Source organism: Pleuronectes platessa, chromosome 21 (genome assembly GCF_947347685.1).
Source record: "Pleuronectes platessa chromosome 21, fPlePla1.1, whole genome shotgun sequence".
In the NCBI taxonomy this organism is placed as follows: Eukaryota; Metazoa; Chordata; class Actinopteri; order Pleuronectiformes; family Pleuronectidae; genus Pleuronectes; species Pleuronectes platessa.
The window spans coordinates 15,170,701-15,188,861 of NC_070646.1; the positions used below are offsets into that span (position 1 = coordinate 15,170,701).

Here is an 18,161-nt window from a genome sequence, read left to right on the forward strand (position 1 = left end):
AGAGTGACCTGATGTATAAAATTGATAACATATCACTCCATTGAGTAATATGTGGCATTGATAAAACACAGTGAAGACCATGTACACACTCAATCTTGTCAGTTTTCAGTCACGGTTTAACGTATAAAGCCGGACTCATGTCGGACTCATGTGGGACTCAAACCAACAACCTTTGAATTACTCTACTTCCACTTAGTATGTCTCTCTGTATCATTTGTGCACATTGTATAACATTTGTTTATCTGAACATTAGTCTGGATATTGAAATGCTGTAAATGCAGAGACATTTAATATCTAGCCCTAATTAAATGAATCCATATAATCTAAAGAGACCGACTCTGGAGGGACTCGAACCCTCAACCTTTGAATTACTTGCCTGATTATTGTCTAGAAGTCCAATGCGCTATCCATTGCGCCACAGAGCCACATATCAACCTAGAGTGAGTCTGTTCTAAGATTTTGGACACATTGTATAACATGTCTGTGTACTGACGACTGACGGATTGGTCATCCTGGCAGATTTCATGGTCTCTAATGTTTGAGTTGAATGAGGGAATAACTTGATGAGTGTGAATTACTTTTACAGTGTGACTTAAATCACAGAAAGTGAAAGTTGGACAGTTTCAGCTCAGAGTGACCTGATGTATAAAATTGACTCTGGTGCGAATCGAACACAACCTTTGAATCCCTGTGAGGAGGCTATTGTGTAGATTTTCACATATCACTCCATTGAGTAATATGTGGCATTGATAAAACACAGTGAAGACCATGTACACACTAAATCTTGTCAGTTTTCAGTCACGGTTTAACGTATAAAGCCCGACTCATGTCGGACTCATGTGGGACTCAAACCAACAACCTTTGAATTACTCTACTTCCACTTAGTATGTCTCTTTGTATCATTTGTGCACATTGTATAACATTTGTTTATCTGAACATTAGTCTGGATATTGAAATGCTGTAAATGCAGAGACATTTAATATCTAGCCCTAATTAAATGAATCCATATAATCTAAAGAGACCGACTCTGGAGGGACTCGAACCCTCAACCTTTGAATTACTTGCCTGATTATTGTCTAGAAGTCCAATGCGCTATCCATTGCGCCACAGAGCAACATATCAACCTAGAGTGAGTCTGTTCTAAGATTTTGGACACATTGTATAACATGTCTGTGTACTGACGACTGACGGATTGGTCATCCTGGCAGATTTCATGGTCTCTAATGTTTGAGTTGAATGAGGGAATAACTTGATGAGTGTGAATTACTTTTACAGTGTGACTTAAATCACAGAAAGTGAAAGTTGGACAGTTTCAGCTCAGAGTGACCTGATGTATAAAATTGACTCTGGTGCGAATCGAACACAACCTTTGAATCCCTGTGAGGAGGCTATTGTGTAGATTTTCACATATCACTCCATTGAGTAATATGTGGCATTGATAAAACACAGTGAAGACCATGTACACACTCAATCTTGTCAGTTTTCAGTCACGGTTTAACGTATAAAGCCCGACTCTTGTGGGACTCAAACCCACAACCTTTGAAATACTTGACTTATTGTCAAAAAGACTAATGCACTACCTATTGCACCAGAGATCCTTACTTCCATTTAGTATGTCTCTTTGTATTGTGTGTGCACATTGTATAACATGTGTGTTTATCTGAATATTAGACTGGATATTGAAATCCTGTAAATGCAGAGACATTTAATATCTAGCCCTAATTAAATGAATCCATATAATCTAAAGAGACCGACTCTGGAGGGACGCGAACCCTCAACTTTTGAATTACTTGCCTGATTATTGTCTAGAAGTCCAATGCGCTATCCATTGCGCCACAGAGCCACATATCAACCTAGAGTGAGTCTGTTGTAAGATTTTGGACACATTGTATAACATGTCTGTGTACTGACGACTGACGGATTGGTCATCCTGGCAGATTTCATGGTCTCTAATGTTTGAGTTGAATGAGGGAATAACTTGATGAGTGTGAATTACTTTTACAGTGTGACTTAAATCACAGAAACTGAAAGTTGGACAGTTTCAGCTCAGAGTGACCTGATGTATAAAATTGACTCTGGTGGGAATCGAACACAACCTTTGAATCCCTGTGAGGAGGCTATTGTGTAGATTTTCACATATCACTCCATTGAGTAATATGTGGCATTGATAAAACACAGTGAAGACCATGTACACACTCAATCTTGTCAGTTTTCAGTCACGGTTTAACGTATAAAGCCCGACTCTTGTGGGACTCAAACCCACAACCTTTGAAATACTTGACTTATTGTCAAAAAGTCTAATGCACTACCTATTGCACCAGAGATCCTTACTTCCATTTAGTATGTCTCTTTGTATTGTGTGTGCACATTGTATAACATGTGTGTTTATCTGAATATTAGACTGGATATTGAAATCCTTCAAATGCAGAGACATTTAATATCTAGCCCTAATTAAATGAATCCATATAATCTAAAGAGACCGACTCTGGAGGGACTCGAGTCTTCAACCTTTGAATTACTTGCCTGATTATTGTCTAGAAGTCCAATGCGCTATCCATTGCGCCACAGAGCCACATATCAACCTAGAGTGAGTCTGTTCTAAGATTTTGGACACATTGTAAAACATGTCTGTGTACTGACGACTGACGGATTGGTCATCCTGGCAGATTTCATGGTCTCTAATGTTTGAGTTGAATGAGGGAATAACTTGATGAGTGTGAATTACTTTTACAGTGTGACTTAAATCACAGAAACTGAAAGTTGGACAGTTTCAGCTCAGAGTGACCTGATGTATAAAATTGACTCTGGTGCGAATCGAACACAACCTTTGAATCCCTGTGAGGAGGCTATTGTGTAGATTTTCACATATCACTCCATTGAGTAATATGTGGCATTGATAAAACACAGTGAAGACCATGTACACACTAAATCTTGTCAGTTTTCAGTCACGGTTTAACGTATAAAGCCGGACTCATGTCGGACTCATGTGGGACTCAAACCAACAACCTTTGAATTACTCTACTTCCACTTAGTATGTCTCTTTGTATCATTTGTGCACATTGTATAACATTTGTTTATCTGAACATTAGTCTGGATATTGAAATGCTGTAAATGCAGAGACATTTAATATCTAGCCCTAATTAAATGAATCCATATAATCTAAAGAGACCGACTCTGGAGGGACTCGAACCCTCAACCTTTGAATTACTTGCCTGATTATTGTCTAGAAGTCCAATGCGCTATCCATTGCGCCACAGAGCCACATATCAACCTAGAGTGAGTCTGTTCTAAGATTTTGGACACATTGTATAACATGTCTGTGTACTGACGACTGACGGATTGGTCATCCTGGCAGATTTCATGGTCTGTAATGTTTGAGTTGAATGAGGGAATAACTTGATGAGTGTGAATTACTTTTACAGTGTGACTTAAATCACAGAAAGTGAAAGTTGGACAGTTTCAGCTCAGAGTGACCTGATGTATAAAATTGACTCTGGTGCGAATCGAACACAACCTTTGAATCCCTGTGAGGAGGCTATTGTGTAGATTTTCACATATCACTCCATTGAGTAATATGTGGCATTGATAAAACACAGTGAAGACCATGTACACACTCAATCTTGTCAGTTTTCAGTCACGGTTTAACGTATAAAGCCGGACTCTTGTGGGACTCAAACCCACAACGTTTGAAATACTTGACTTATTGTCAAAAAGTCTAATGCACTACCTATTGCACCAGAGATCCTTACTTCCATTTAGTATGTTTCTTTGTATTGTGTGTGCACATTGTATAACATGTGTGTTTATCTGAATATTAGACTGGATATTGAAATCCTGTAAATGAAGAGACATTTAATATCTAGCCCTAATTAAATGAATCCATATAATCTAAAGAGACCGACTCTGGAGGGACTCGAATCCTCAACCTTTGAATTACTTGCCTGATTATTGTCTAGAAGTCCAATGCGCTATCCATTGCCCCACAGAGCCACATATCAACCTAGAGTGAGTCTGTTCTAAGATTTTGGACACATTGTATAACATGTCTGTGTACTGACGACTGACGGATTGGTCATCCTGGCAGATTTCATGGTCTCTAATGTTTGAGTTGAATGAGGGAATAACTTGATGAGTGTGAATTACTTTTACAGTGTGACTTAAATCACAGAAACTGAAAGTTGGATAGTTTCAGCTCAGAGTGACCTGATGTATAAAATTGACTCTGGTGGGAATCGAACACAACCTTTGAATCCCTGTGAGGAGGCTATTGTGTAGATTTTTACATATCACTCCATTGAGTAATATGTGGCATTGATAAAACACAGTGAAGACCATGTACACACTCAATCTTATCAGTTTTCAGTCACGGTTTAACGTATAAAGCCGGACTCTTGTGGGACTCAAACCCACAACGTTTGAAATACTTGACTTATTGTCAAAAAGTCTAATGCACTACCTATTGCACCAGAGATCCTTACTTCCATTTAGTATGTCTCTTTGTATTGTGTGTGCACATTGTATAACATGTGTGTTTATCTGAATATTAGACTGGATATTGAAATCCTGTAACTGCAGAGACATTTAATATCTAGCCCTAATTAAATGAATCTATATAATCTAAAGAGACCGACTCTGGAGGGACTCGAATCATCAACCCTATATAATCTAAAGAGACCGACTCTGGAGGGACTCGAACCCTCAACCTTTGAAATACTTGACTTATTGTCAAAAAGACTAATGCACTACCTATTGCACCAGAGATCCTTACTTCCATTTAGTATGTCTCTTTGTATTGTGTGTGCACATTGTATAACATGTGTGTTTATCTGAATATTAGACTGGATATTGAAATCCTGTAAATGAAGAGACATTTAATATCTAGCCCTAATTAAATGAATCCATATAATCTAAAGAGACCGACTCTGGAGGGACTCGAATCCTCAACCTTTGAATTACTTGCCTGATTATTGTCTAGAAGTCCAATGCGCTATCCATTGCGCCACAGAGCCACATATCAACCTAGAGTGAGTCTGTTCTAAGATTTTGGACACATTGTATAACATGTCTGTGTACTGACGACTGACGGATTGGTCATCCTGGCAGATTTCATGGTGTCTAATGTTTGAGTTGAATGAGGGAATAACTTGATGAGTGTGAATTACTTTTACAGTGTGACTTAAATCACAGAAACTGAAAGTTGGACAGTTTCAGCTCAGAGTGACCTGATGTATAAAATTGACTCTGGTGGGAATCGAACACAACCTTTGAATCCCTGTGAGGAGGCTATTGTGTAGATTTTCACATATCACTCCATTGAGTAATATGTGGCATTGATAAAACACAGTGAAGACCATGTACACACTCAATCTTGTCAGTTTTCAGTCACGGTTTAACGTATAAAGCCGGACTCTTGTCGGACTCATGTGGGACTCAAACCAACAACCTTTGAATTACTCTACTTCCACTTAGTATGTCTCTTTGTATTGTGTGTGCACATTGTATAACATGTGTGTTTATCTGAATATTAGACTGGATATTGAAATCCTGTAAATGAAGAGACATTTAATATCTAGCCCTAATTAAATGAATCCATATAATCTAAAGAGACCGACTCTGGAGGGACTCGAACCCTCAACCTTTGAATTACTTGCCTCATTATTGTCTAGAAGTCCAATGCGCTATCCATTGCGCCACAGAGCCACATATCAACCTAGAGTGAGTCTGTTCTAAGATTTTGGACACATTGTATAACATGTCTGTGTACTGACGACTGACGGATTGGTCATCCTGGCAGATTTCATGGTCTCTAATGTTTGAGTTGAATGAGGGAATAACTTGATGAGTGTGAATTACTTTTACAGTGTGACTTAAATCACAGAAACTGAAAGTTGGACAGTTTCAGCTCAGAGTGACCTGATGTATAAAATTGACTCTGGTGGGAATCGAACACAACCTTTGAATCCCTTTGAGGAGGCTATTGTGTAGATTTTCACATATCACTCCATTGAGTAATATGTGGGATTGATAAAACACAGTGAAGACCATGTACACACTCAATCTTGTCAGTTTTCAGTCACGGTTTAACGTATAAAGCCGGACTCATGTGGGACTCAAACCCACAACCTTTGAAATACTTGACTTATTGTCAAAAAGTCTAATGCACTACCTATTGCACCAGAGATCCTTACTTCCACTTAGTATGTCTCTTTGTATCATTTGTGCACATTGTATAACATTTGTTTATCTGAACATTAGTCTGGATATTGAAATGCTGTAAATGCAGAGACATTTAATATCTAGCCCTAATTAAATGAATCCATATAATCTAAAGAGACCGACTCTGGAGGGACTCGAACCCTCAACCTTTGAATTACTTGCCTGATTATTGTCTAGAAGTCCAATGCGCTATCCATTGCGCCACAGAGCCACATATCAACCTAGAGTGAGTCTGTTCTAAGATTTTGGACACATTGTATAACATGTCTGTGTACTGACGACTGACGGATTGGTCATCCTGGCAGATTTCATGGTCTCTAATGTTTGAGTTGAATGAGGGAATAACTTGATGAGTGTGAATTACTTTTACAGTGTGACTTAAATCACAGAAAGTGAAAGTTGGACAGTTTCAGCTCAGAGTGACCTGATGTATAAAATTGACTCTGGTGCGAATCGAACACAACCTTTGAATCCCTGTGAGGAGGCTATTGTGTAGATTTTCACATATCACTCCATTGAGTAATATGTGGCATTGATAAAACACAGTGAAGACCATGTACACACTCAATCTTGTCAGTTTTCAGTCACGGTTTAACGTATAAAGCCGGACTCTTGTGGGACTCAAACCCACAACGTTTGAAATACTTGACTTATTGTCAAAAAGTCTAATGCACTACCTATTGCACCAGAGATCCTTACTTCCATTTAGTATGTTTCTTTGTATTGTGTGTGCACATTGTATAACATGTGTGTTTATCTGAATATTAGACTGGATATTGAAATCCTGTAAATGAAGAGACATTTAATATCTAGCCCTAATTAAATGAATCCATATAATCTAAAGAGACCGACTCTGGAGGGACTCGAATCCTCAACCTTTGAATTACTTGCCTGATTATTGTCTAGAAGTCCAATGCGCTATCCATTGCCCCACAGAGCCACATATCAACCTAGAGTGAGTCTGTTCTAAGATTTTGGACACATTGTATAACATGTCTGTGTACTGACGACTGACGGATTGGTCATCCTGGCAGATTTCATGGTCTCTAATGTTTGAGTTGAATGAGGGAATAACTTGATGAGTGTGAATTACTTTTACAGTGTGACTTAAATCACAGAAACTGAAAGTTGGATAGTTTCAGCTCAGAGTGACCTGATGTATAAAATTGACTCTGGTGGGAATCGAACACAACCTTTGAATCCCTGTGAGGAGGCTATTGTGTAGATTTTTACATATCACTCCATTGAGTAATATGTGGCATTGATAAAACACAGTGAAGACCATGTACACACTCAATCTTATCAGTTTTCAGTCACGGTTTAACGTATAAAGCCGGACTCTTGTGGGACTCAAACCCACAACGTTTGAAATACTTGACTTATTGTCAAAAAGTCTAATGCACTACCTATTGCACCAGAGATCCTTACTTCCATTTAGTATGTCTCTTTGTATTGTGTGTGCACATTGTATAACATGTGTGTTTATCTGAATATTAGACTGGATATTGAAATCCTGTAACTGCAGAGACATTTAATATCTAGCCCTAATTAAATGAATCTATATAATCTAAAGAGACCGACTCTGGAGGGACTCGAATCATCAACCCTATATAATCTAAAGAGACCGACTCTGGAGGGACTCGAACCCTCAACCTTTGAAATACTTGACTTATTGTCAAAAAGACTAATGCACTACCTATTGCACCAGAGATCCTTACTTCCATTAAGTATGTCTCTTTGTATTGTGTGTGCACATTGTATAACATGTGTGTTTATCTGAATATTAGACTGGATATTGAAATCCTGTAAATGAAGAGACATTTAATATCTAGCCCTAATTAAATGAATCCATATAATCTAAAGAGACCGACTCTGGAGGGACTCGAATCCTCAACCTTTGAATTACTTGCCTGATTATTGTCTAGAAGTCCAATGCGCTATCCATTGCGCCACAGAGCCACATATCAACCTAGAGTGAGTCTGTTCTAAGATTTTGGACACATTGTATAACATGTCTGTGTACTGACGACTGACGGATTGGTCATCCTGGCAGATTTCATGGTGTCTAATGTTTGAGTTGAATGAGGGAATAACTTGATGAGTGTGAATTACTTTTACAGTGTGACTTAAATCACAGAAACTGAAAGTTGGACAGTTTCAGCTCAGAGTGACCTGATGTATAAAATTGACTCTGGTGGGAATCGAACACAACCTTTGAATCCCTGTGAGGAGGCTATTGTGTAGATTTTCACATATCACTCCATTGAGTAATATGTGGCATTGATAAAACACAGTGAAGACCATGTACACACTCAATCTTGTCAGTTTTCAGTCACGGTTTAACGTATAAAGCCGGACTCTTGTCGGACTCATGTGGGACTCAAACCAACAACCTTTGAATTACTCTACTTCCACTTAGTATGTCTCTTTGTATTGTGTGTGCACATTGTATAACATGTGTGTTTATCTGAATATTAGACTGGATATTGAAATCCTGTAAATGAAGAGACATTTAATATCTAGCCCTAATTAAATGAATCCATATAATCTAAAGAGACCGACTCTGGAGGGACTCGAACCCTCAACCTTTGAATTACTTGCCTCATTATTGTCTAGAAGTCCAATGCGCTATCCATTGCGCCACAGAGCCACATATCAACCTAGAGTGAGTCTGTTCTAAGATTTTGGACACATTGTATAACATGTCTGTGTACTGACGACTGACGGATTGGTCATCCTGGCAGATTTCATGGTCTCTAATGTTTGAGTTGAATGAGGGAATAACTTGATGAGTGTGAATTACTTTTACAGTGTGACTTAAATCACAGAAACTGAAAGTTGGACAGTTTCAGCTCAGAGTGACCTGATGTATAAAATTGACTCTGGTGGGAATCGAACACAACCTTTGAATCCCTTTGAGGAGGCTATTGTGTAGATTTTCACATATCACTCCATTGAGTAATATGTGGGATTGATAAAACACAGTGAAGACCATGTACACACTCAATCTTGTCAGTTTTCAGTCACGGTTTAACGTATAAAGCCGGACTCATGTGGGACTCAAACCCACAACCTTTGAAATACTTGACTTATTGTCAAAAAGTCTAATGCACTACCTATTGCACCAGAGATCCTTACTTCCACTTAGTATGTCTCTTTGTATCATTTGTGCACATTGTATAACATTTGTTTATCTGAACATTAGTCTGGATATTGAAATGCTGTAAATGCAGAGACATTTAATATCTAGCCCTAATTAAATGAATCCATATAATCTAAAGAGACCGACTCTGGAGGGACTCGAACCCTCAACCTTTGAATTACTTGCCTGATTATTGTCTAGAAGTCCAATGCGCTATCCATTGCGCCACAGAGCCACATATCAACCTAGAGTGAGTCTGTTCTAAGATTTTGGACACATTGTATAACATGTCTGTGTACTGACGACTGACGGATTGGTCATCCTGGCAGATTTCATGGTCTCTAATGTTTGAGTTGAATGAGGGAATAACTTGATGAGTGTGAATTACTTTTACAGTGTGACTTAAATCACAGAAAGTGAAAGTTGGACAGTTTCAGCTCAGAGTGACCTGATGTATAAAATTGACTCTGGTGCGAATCGAACACAACCTTTGAATCCCTGTGAGGAGGCTATTGTGTAGATTTTCACATATCACTCCATTGAGTAATATGTGGCATTGATAAAACACAGTGAAGACCATGTACACACTCAATCTTGTCAGTTTTCAGTCACGGTTTAACGTATAAAGCCGGACTCTTGTGGGACTCAAACCCACAACGTTTGAAATACTTGACTTATTGTCAAAAAGTCTAATGCACTACCTATTGCACCAGAGATCCTTACTTCCATTTAGTATGTTTCTTTGTATTGTGTGTGCACATTGTATAACATGTGTGTTTATCTGAATATTAGACTGGATATTGAAATCCTGTAAATGAAGAGACATTTAATATCTAGCCCTAATTAAATGAATCCATATAATCTAAAGAGACCGACTCTGGAGGGACTCGAATCCTCAACCTTTGAATTACTTGCCTGATTATTGTCTAGAAGTCCAATGCGCTATCCATTGCCCCACAGAGCCACATATCAACCTAGAGTGAGTCTGTTCTAAGATTTTGGACACATTGTATAACATGTCTGTGTACTGACGACTGACGGATTGGTCATCCTGGCAGATTTCATGGTCTCTAATGTTTGAGTTGAATGAGGGAATAACTTGATGAGTGTGAATTACTTTTACAGTGTGACTTAAATCACAGAAACTGAAAGTTGGATAGTTTCAGCTCAGAGTGACCTGATGTATAAAATTGACTCTGGTGGGAATCGAACACAACCTTTGAATCCCTGTGAGGAGGCTATTGTGTAGATTTTTACATATCACTCCATTGAGTAATATGTGGCATTGATAAAACACAGTGAAGACCATGTACACACTCAATCTTATCAGTTTTCAGTCACGGTTTAACGTATAAAGCCGGACTCTTGTGGGACTCAAACCCACAACGTTTGAAATACTTGACTTATTGTCAAAAAGTCTAATGCACTACCTATTGCACCAGAGATCCTTACTTCCATTTAGTATGTCTCTTTGTATTGTGTGTGCACATTGTATAACATGTGTGTTTATCTGAATATTAGACTGGATATTGAAATCCTGTAACTGCAGAGACATTTAATATCTAGCCCTAATTAAATGAATCTATATAATCTAAAGAGACCGACTCTGGAGGGACTCGAATCATCAACCCTATATAATCTAAAGAGACCGACTCTGGAGGGACTCGAACCCTCAACCTTTGAAATACTTGACTTATTGTCAAAAAGACTAATGCACTACCTATTGCACCAGAGATCCTTACTTCCATTTAGTATGTCTCTTTGTATTGTGTGTGCACATTGTATAACATGTGTGTTTATCTGAATATTAGACTGGATATTGAAATCCTGTAAATGAAGAGACATTTAATATCTAGCCCTAATTAAATGAATCCATATAATCTAAAGAGACCGACTCTGGAGGGACTCGAATCCTCAACCTTTGAATTACTTGCCTGATTATTGTCTAGAAGTCCAATGCGCTATCCATTGCGCCACAGAGCCACATATCAACCTAGAGTGAGTCTGTTCTAAGATTTTGGACACATTGTATAACATGTCTGTGTACTGACGACTGACGGATTGGTCATCCTGGCAGATTTCATGGTGTCTAATGTTTGAGTTGAATGAGGGAATAACTTGATGAGTGTGAATTACTTTTACAGTGTGACTTAAATCACAGAAACTGAAAGTTGGACAGTTTCAGCTCAGAGTGACCTGATGTATAAAATTGACTCTGGTGGGAATCGAACACAACCTTTGAATCCCTGTGAGGAGGCTATTGTGTAGATTTTCACATATCACTCCATTGAGTAATATGTGGCATTGATAAAACACAGTGAAGACCATGTACACACTCAATCTTGTCAGTTTTCAGTCACGGTTTAACGTATAAAGCCGGACTCTTGTCGGACTCATGTGGGACTCAAACCAACAACCTTTGAATTACTCTACTTCCACTTAGTATGTCTCTTTGTATTGTGTGTGCACATTGTATAACATGTGTGTTTATCTGAATATTAGACTGGATATTGAAATCCTGTAAATGCAGAGACATTTAATATCTAGCCCTAATTAAATGAATCCATATAATCTAAAGAGACCGACTCTGGAGGGACTCGAACCCTCAACCTTTGAATTACTTGCCTGATTATTGTCTAGAAGTCCAATGCGCTATCCATTGCGCCACAGAGCCACATATCAACCTAGAGTGAGTCTGTTCTAAGATTTTGGACACATTGTATAACATGTCTGTGTACTGACGACTGACGGATTGGTCATCCTGGCAGATTTCATGGTCTCTAATGTTTGAGTTGAATGAGGGAATGACTTGATGAGTGTGAATTACTTTTACAGTGTGACTTAAATCACAGAAAGTGAAAGTTGGACAGTTTCAGCTCAGAGTGACCTGATGTATAAAATTGACTCTGGTGCGAATCGAACACAACCTTTGAATCCCTGTGAGGAGGCTATTGTGTAGATTTTCACATATCACTCCATTGAGTAATATGTGGCATTGATAAAACACAGTGAAGACCATGTACACACTCAATCTTGTCAGTTTTCAGTCACGGTTTAACGTATAAAGCCGGACTCTTGTGGGACTCAAACCCACAACGTTTGAAATACTTGACTTATTGTCAAAAAGTCTAATGCACTACCTATTGCACCAGAGATCCTTACTTCCATTTAGTATGTTTCTTTGTATTGTGTGTGCACATTGTATAACATGTGTGTTTATCTGAATATTAGACTGGATATTGAAATCCTGTAAATGAAGAGACATTTAATATCTAGCCCTAATTAAATGAATCCATATAATCTAAAGAGACCGACTCTGGAGGGACTCGAATCCTCAACCTTTGAATTACTTGCCTGATTATTGTCTAGAAGTCCAATGCGCTATCCATTGCCCCACAGAGCCACATATCAACCTAGAGTGAGTCTGTTCTAAGATTTTGGACACATTGTATAACATGTCTGTGTACTGACGACTGACGGATTGGTCATCCTGGCAGATTTCATGGTCTCTAATGTTTGAGTTGAATGAGGGAATAACTTGATGAGTGTGAATTACTTTTACAGTGTGACTTAAATCACAGAAACTGAAAGTTGGATAGTTTCAGCTCAGAGTGACCTGATGTATAAAATTGACTCTGGTGGGAATCGAACACAACCTTTGAATCCCTGTGAGGAGGCTATTGTGTAGATTTTTACATATCACTCCATTGAGTAATATGTGGCATTGATAAAACACAGTGAAGACCATGTACACACTCAATCTTATCAGTTTTCAGTCACGGTTTAACGTATAAAGCCGGACTCTTGTGGGACTCAAACCCACAACGTTTGAAATACTTGACTTATTGTCAAAAAGTCTAATGCACTACCTATTGCACCAGAGATCCTTACTTCCATTTAGTATGTCTCTTTGTATTGTGTGTGCACATTGTATAACATGTGTGTTTATCTGAATATTAGACTGGATATTGAAATCCTGTAACTGCAGAGACATTTAATATCTAGCCCTAATTAAATGAATCTATATAATCTAAAGAGACCGACTCTGGAGGGACTCGAATCATCAACCCTATATAATCTAAAGAGACCGACTCTGGAGGGACTCGAACCCTCAACCTTTGAAATACTTGACTTATTGTCAAAAAGACTAATGCACTACCTATTGCACCAGAGATCCTTACTTCCATTTAGTATGTCTCTTTGTATTGTGTGTGCACATTGTATAACATGTGTGTTTATCTGAATATTAGACTGGATATTGAAATCCTGTAAATGAAGAGACATTTAATATCTAGCCCTAATTAAATGAATCCATATAATCTAAAGAGACCGACTCTGGAGGGACTCGAATCCTCAACCTTTGAATTACTTGCCTGATTATTGTCTAGAAGTCCAATGCGCTATCCATTGCGCCACAGAGCCACATATCAACCTAGAGTGAGTCTGTTCTAAGATTTTGGACACATTGTATAACATGTCTGTGTACTGACGACTGACGGATTGGTCATCCTGGCAGATTTCATGGTGTCTAATGTTTGAGTTGAATGAGGGAATAACTTGATGAGTGTGAATTACTTTTACAGTGTGACTTAAATCACAGAAACTGAAAGTTGGACAGTTTCAGCTCAGAGTGACCTGATGTATAAAATTGACTCTGGTGGGAATCGAACACAACCTTTGAATCCCTGTGAGGAGGCTATTGTGTAGATTTTCACATATCACTCCATTGAGTAATATGTGGCATTGATAAAACACAGTGAAGACCATGTACACACTCAATCTTGTCAGTTTTCAGTCACGGTTTAACGTATAAAGCCGGACTCTTGTCGGACTCATGTGGGACTCAAACCAACAACCTTTGAATTACTCTACTTCCACTTAGTATGTCTCTTTGTATTGTGTGTGCACATTGTATAACATGTGTGTTTATCTGAATATTAGACTGGATATTGAAATCCTGTAAATGAAGAGACATTTAATATCTAGCCCTAATTAAATGAATCCATATAATCTAAAGAGACCGACTCTGGAGGGACTCGAACCCTCAACCTTTGAATTACTTGCCTGATTATTGTCTAGAAGTCCAATGCGCTATCCATTGCGCCACAGAGCCACATATCAACGTAGAGTGAGTCTGTTCTAAGATTTTGGACACATTGTATAACATGTCTGTGTACTGACGACTGACGGATTGGTCATCCTGGCAGATTTCATGGTCTCTAATGTTTGAGTTGAATGAGGGAATAACTTGATGAGTGTGAATTACTTTTACAGTGTGACTTAAATCACAGAAACTGAAAGTTGGACAGTTTCAGCTCAGAGTGACCTGATGTATAAAATTGATAACATATCACTCCATTGAGTAATATGTGGCATTGATAAAACACAGTGAAGACCATGTACACACTCAATCTTGTCAGTTTTCAGTCACGGTTTAACGTATAAAGCCGGACTCTTGTCGGACTCATGTGGGACTCAAAGCAACAACCTTTGAATTACTCTACTTCCACTTAGTATGTCTCTTTGTATTGTGTGTGCACATTGTATAACATGTGTGTTTATCTGAATATTAGACTGGATATTGAAATCCTGTAAATGCAGAGACATTTAATATCTAGCCCTAATTGAATGAATCCATATAATCTAAAGAGACCGACTCTGGAGGGACTCGAATCCTCAACCTTTGAATTACTTGCCTGATTATTGTCTAGAAGTCCAATGCGCTATCCATTGCGCCACAGAGACACATATCAACCTAGAGTGAGTCTGTTCTAAGATTTTGGACACATTGTATAACATGTCTGTGTACTGACGACTGACGGATTGGTCATCCTGGCAGATTTCATGGTCTCTAATGTTTGAGTTGAATGAGGGAATAACTTGATGAGTGTGAATTACTTTTACAGTGTGACTTAAATCACAGAAACTGAAAGTTGGACAGTTTCAGCTCAGAGTGACCTGATGTATAAAATTGACTCTGGTGGGAATCGAACACAACCTTTGAATCCCTGTGAGGAGGCTATTGTGTAGATTTTCACATATCACTCCATTGAGTAATATGTGGGATTGATAAAACACAGTGAAGACCATGTACACACTCAATCTTGTCAGTTTTCAGTCACGGTTTAACGTATAAAGCCGGACTCATGTGGGACTCAAACCCACAACCTTTGAAATACTTGACTTATTGTCAAAAAGTCTAATGCACTACCTATTGCACCAGAGATCCTTACTTCCATTTAGTATGTCTCTTTGTATTGTGTGTGCACATTGTATAACATGTGTGTTTATCTGAACATTAGACTGGATATTGAAATCCTTTAAATGCAGAGACATTTAATATTTAGCCCTAATTAAATGAATCCATATAATCTAAAGAGACCGACTCTGGAGGGACTCGAATCCTCAACCTTTGAATTACTTGCCTGATTATTGTCTAGAAGTCCAATGCGCTATCCATTGCGCCACAGAGACACATATCAACCTAGAGTGAGTCTGTTCTAAGATTTTGGACACATTGTATAACATGTCTGTGTACTGACGACTGACGGATTGGTCATCCTGGCAGATTTCATGGTCTCTAATGTTTGAGTTGAATGAGGGAATAACTTGATGAGTGTGAATTACTTTTACAGTGTGACTTAAATCACAGAAACTGAAAGTTGGACAGTTTCAGCTCAGAGTGACCTGATGTATAAAATTGACTCTGGTGCGAATCGAACACAACCTTTGAATCCCTGTGAGGAGGCTATTGTGTAGATTTTCACATATCACTCCATTGAGTAATATGTGGCATTGATAAAACAGAGTGAAGACCATGTACACACTCAATCTTGTCAGTTTTCAGTCACGGTTTAACGTATAAAGCCGGACTCTTGTCGGACTCATGTGGGACTCAAACCAACAACCTTTGAATTACTCTACTTCCACTTAGTATGTCTCTTTGTATCATTTGTGCACATTGTATAACATTTGTTTATCTGAACATTAGTCTGGATATTGAAATGCTGTAAATGCAGAGACATTTAATATCTAGCCCTAATTAAATTAATCCATATAATCCAAAGAGACCGACTCTGGAGGGACTCGAACCCTCAACCTTTGAATTACTTGCCTGATTATTGTCTAGAAGTCCAATGCGCTATCCATTGCGCCACAGAGCCACATATCAACCTAGAGTGAGTCTGTTCTAAGATTTTGGACACATTGTATAACATGTCTGTGTACTGACGACTGACGGATTGGTCATCCTGGCAGATTTCATGGTCTCTAATGTTTGAGTTGAATGAGGGAATAACTTGATGAGTGTGAATTACTTTTACAGTGTGACTTAAATCACAGAAACTGAAAGTTGGACAGTTTCAGCTCAGAGTGACCTGATGTATAAAATTGATAACATATCACTCCATTGAGTAATATGTGGCATTGATAAAACACAGTGAAGACCATGTACACACTCAATCTTGTCAGTTTTCAGTCACGGTTTAACGTATAAAGCCGGACTCTTGTCGGACTCATGTGGGACTCAAACCAACAACCTTTGAATTACTCTACTTCCACTTAGTATGTCTCTTTGTATCATTTGTGCACATTGTATAACATTTGTTTATCTGAACATTAGTCTGGATATTGAAATGCTGTAAATGCAGAGACATTTAATATCTAGCCCTAATTAAATGAATCCATATAATCTAAAGAGACCGACTCTGGAGGGACTCGAACCCTCAACCTTTGAAATACTTGACTTATTGTCAAAAAGACTAATGCACTACCTATTGCACCAGAGATCCTTACTTCCATTTAGTATGTCTCTTTGTATTGTGTGTGCACATTGTATAACATGTGTGTTTATCTGAATATTAGACTGGATATTGAAATCCTGTAAATGAAGAGACATTTAATATCTAGCCCTAATTAAATGAATCCATATAATCTAAAGAGACCGACTCTGGAGAGACTCGAACCCTCAACCTTTGAATTACTTGCCTCATTATTGTCTAGAAGTCCAATGCGCTATCCATTGCGCCACAGAGCCACATATCAACCTAGAGTGAGTCTGTTCTAAGATTTTGGACACATTGTATAACATGTCTGTGTACTGACGACTGACGGATTGGTCATCCTGGCAGATTTCATGGTCTCTAATGTTTGAGTTGAATGAGGGAATAACTTGATGAGTGTGAATTACTTTTACAGTGTGACTTAAATCACAGAAACTGAAAGTTGGACAGTTTCAGCTCAGAGTGACCTGATGTATAAAATTGATAACATATCACTCCATTGAGTAATATGTGGCATTGATAAAACACAGTGAAGACCATGTACACACTCAATCTTGTCAGTTTTCAGTCACGGTTTAACGTATAAAGCCGGACTCATGTGGGACTCAAACCAACAACCTTTGAATTACTCTACTTCCACTTAGTATGTCTCTTTGTATCATTTGTGCACATTGTATAACATTTGTTTATCTGAACATTAGTCTGGATATTGAAATGCTGTAAATGCAGAGACATTTAATATCTAGCCCTAATTAAATGAATCCATATAATCTAAAGAGACCGACTCTGGAGGGACTCGAACCCTCAACCTTTGAATTACTTGCCTGATTATTGTCTAGAAGTCCAATGCGCTATCCATTGCGCCACAGAGCCACATATCAACCTAGAGTGAGTCTGTTCTAATATTTTGGACACATTGTATAACATGTCTGTGTACTGACGACTGACGGATTGGTAATCCTGGCAGATTTCATGGTCTCTAATGTTTGAGTTGAATGAGGGAATAACTTGATGAGTGTGAA

At 38.4% G+C, this 18,161-nt stretch overlaps 16 non-coding genes across 16 annotated transcripts; all 16 read right to left on the minus strand.

The window, feature by feature from the left end:
• Window positions 1-333: 333 nt before the first annotated feature.
• Window positions 334-425, minus strand: trnar-ucu (transfer RNA arginine (anticodon UCU)). Its single transcript is given in 2 exon segments — window positions 334-369; window positions 389-425. It is a non-coding gene; the product is annotated as a tRNA-Arg (tRNA).
• Window positions 426-1,022: 597 nt separating this feature from the next.
• Window positions 1,023-1,114, minus strand: trnar-ucu (transfer RNA arginine (anticodon UCU)). Its single transcript is given in 2 exon segments — window positions 1,023-1,058; window positions 1,078-1,114. It is a non-coding gene; the product is annotated as a tRNA-Arg (tRNA).
• A 2,055-nt stretch (window positions 1,115-3,169) lies between these two features.
• trnar-ucu (transfer RNA arginine (anticodon UCU)) lies at window positions 3,170-3,261 on the minus strand. The gene is given in 2 exon segments: window positions 3,170-3,205; window positions 3,225-3,261. It is a non-coding gene; the product is annotated as a tRNA-Arg (tRNA).
• A 1,656-nt stretch (window positions 3,262-4,917) lies between these two features.
• trnar-ucu (transfer RNA arginine (anticodon UCU)) lies at window positions 4,918-5,009 on the minus strand. The gene is given in 2 exon segments: window positions 4,918-4,953; window positions 4,973-5,009. It is a non-coding gene; the product is annotated as a tRNA-Arg (tRNA).
• A 599-nt stretch (window positions 5,010-5,608) lies between these two features.
• Window positions 5,609-5,700, minus strand: trnar-ucu (transfer RNA arginine (anticodon UCU)). The gene is given in 2 exon segments: window positions 5,609-5,644; window positions 5,664-5,700. It is a non-coding gene; the product is annotated as a tRNA-Arg (tRNA).
• Window positions 5,701-6,335: 635 nt separating this feature from the next.
• trnar-ucu (transfer RNA arginine (anticodon UCU)) lies at window positions 6,336-6,427 on the minus strand. Its single transcript is given in 2 exon segments — window positions 6,336-6,371; window positions 6,391-6,427. It is a non-coding gene; the product is annotated as a tRNA-Arg (tRNA).
• A 1,656-nt stretch (window positions 6,428-8,083) lies between these two features.
• Window positions 8,084-8,175, minus strand: trnar-ucu (transfer RNA arginine (anticodon UCU)). Its single transcript is given in 2 exon segments — window positions 8,084-8,119; window positions 8,139-8,175. It is a non-coding gene; the product is annotated as a tRNA-Arg (tRNA).
• Window positions 8,176-8,774: 599 nt separating this feature from the next.
• Window positions 8,775-8,866, minus strand: trnar-ucu (transfer RNA arginine (anticodon UCU)). The gene is given in 2 exon segments: window positions 8,775-8,810; window positions 8,830-8,866. It is a non-coding gene; the product is annotated as a tRNA-Arg (tRNA).
• A 635-nt stretch (window positions 8,867-9,501) lies between these two features.
• On the minus strand, window positions 9,502-9,593 carry trnar-ucu (transfer RNA arginine (anticodon UCU)). Its single transcript is given in 2 exon segments — window positions 9,502-9,537; window positions 9,557-9,593. It is a non-coding gene; the product is annotated as a tRNA-Arg (tRNA).
• Window positions 9,594-11,249: 1,656 nt separating this feature from the next.
• Window positions 11,250-11,341, minus strand: trnar-ucu (transfer RNA arginine (anticodon UCU)). The gene is given in 2 exon segments: window positions 11,250-11,285; window positions 11,305-11,341. It is a non-coding gene; the product is annotated as a tRNA-Arg (tRNA).
• Window positions 11,342-11,940: 599 nt separating this feature from the next.
• trnar-ucu (transfer RNA arginine (anticodon UCU)) lies at window positions 11,941-12,032 on the minus strand. The gene is given in 2 exon segments: window positions 11,941-11,976; window positions 11,996-12,032. It is a non-coding gene; the product is annotated as a tRNA-Arg (tRNA).
• A 1,656-nt stretch (window positions 12,033-13,688) lies between these two features.
• Window positions 13,689-13,780, minus strand: trnar-ucu (transfer RNA arginine (anticodon UCU)). The gene is given in 2 exon segments: window positions 13,689-13,724; window positions 13,744-13,780. It is a non-coding gene; the product is annotated as a tRNA-Arg (tRNA).
• A 599-nt stretch (window positions 13,781-14,379) lies between these two features.
• Window positions 14,380-14,471, minus strand: trnar-ucu (transfer RNA arginine (anticodon UCU)). The gene is given in 2 exon segments: window positions 14,380-14,415; window positions 14,435-14,471. It is a non-coding gene; the product is annotated as a tRNA-Arg (tRNA).
• A 1,958-nt stretch (window positions 14,472-16,429) lies between these two features.
• Window positions 16,430-16,521, minus strand: trnar-ucu (transfer RNA arginine (anticodon UCU)). The gene is given in 2 exon segments: window positions 16,430-16,465; window positions 16,485-16,521. It is a non-coding gene; the product is annotated as a tRNA-Arg (tRNA).
• A 780-nt stretch (window positions 16,522-17,301) lies between these two features.
• Window positions 17,302-17,393, minus strand: trnar-ucu (transfer RNA arginine (anticodon UCU)). The gene is given in 2 exon segments: window positions 17,302-17,337; window positions 17,357-17,393. It is a non-coding gene; the product is annotated as a tRNA-Arg (tRNA).
• Window positions 17,394-17,920: 527 nt separating this feature from the next.
• Window positions 17,921-18,012, minus strand: trnar-ucu (transfer RNA arginine (anticodon UCU)). Its single transcript is given in 2 exon segments — window positions 17,921-17,956; window positions 17,976-18,012. It is a non-coding gene; the product is annotated as a tRNA-Arg (tRNA).
• Window positions 18,013-18,161: the final 149 nt, after the last annotated feature.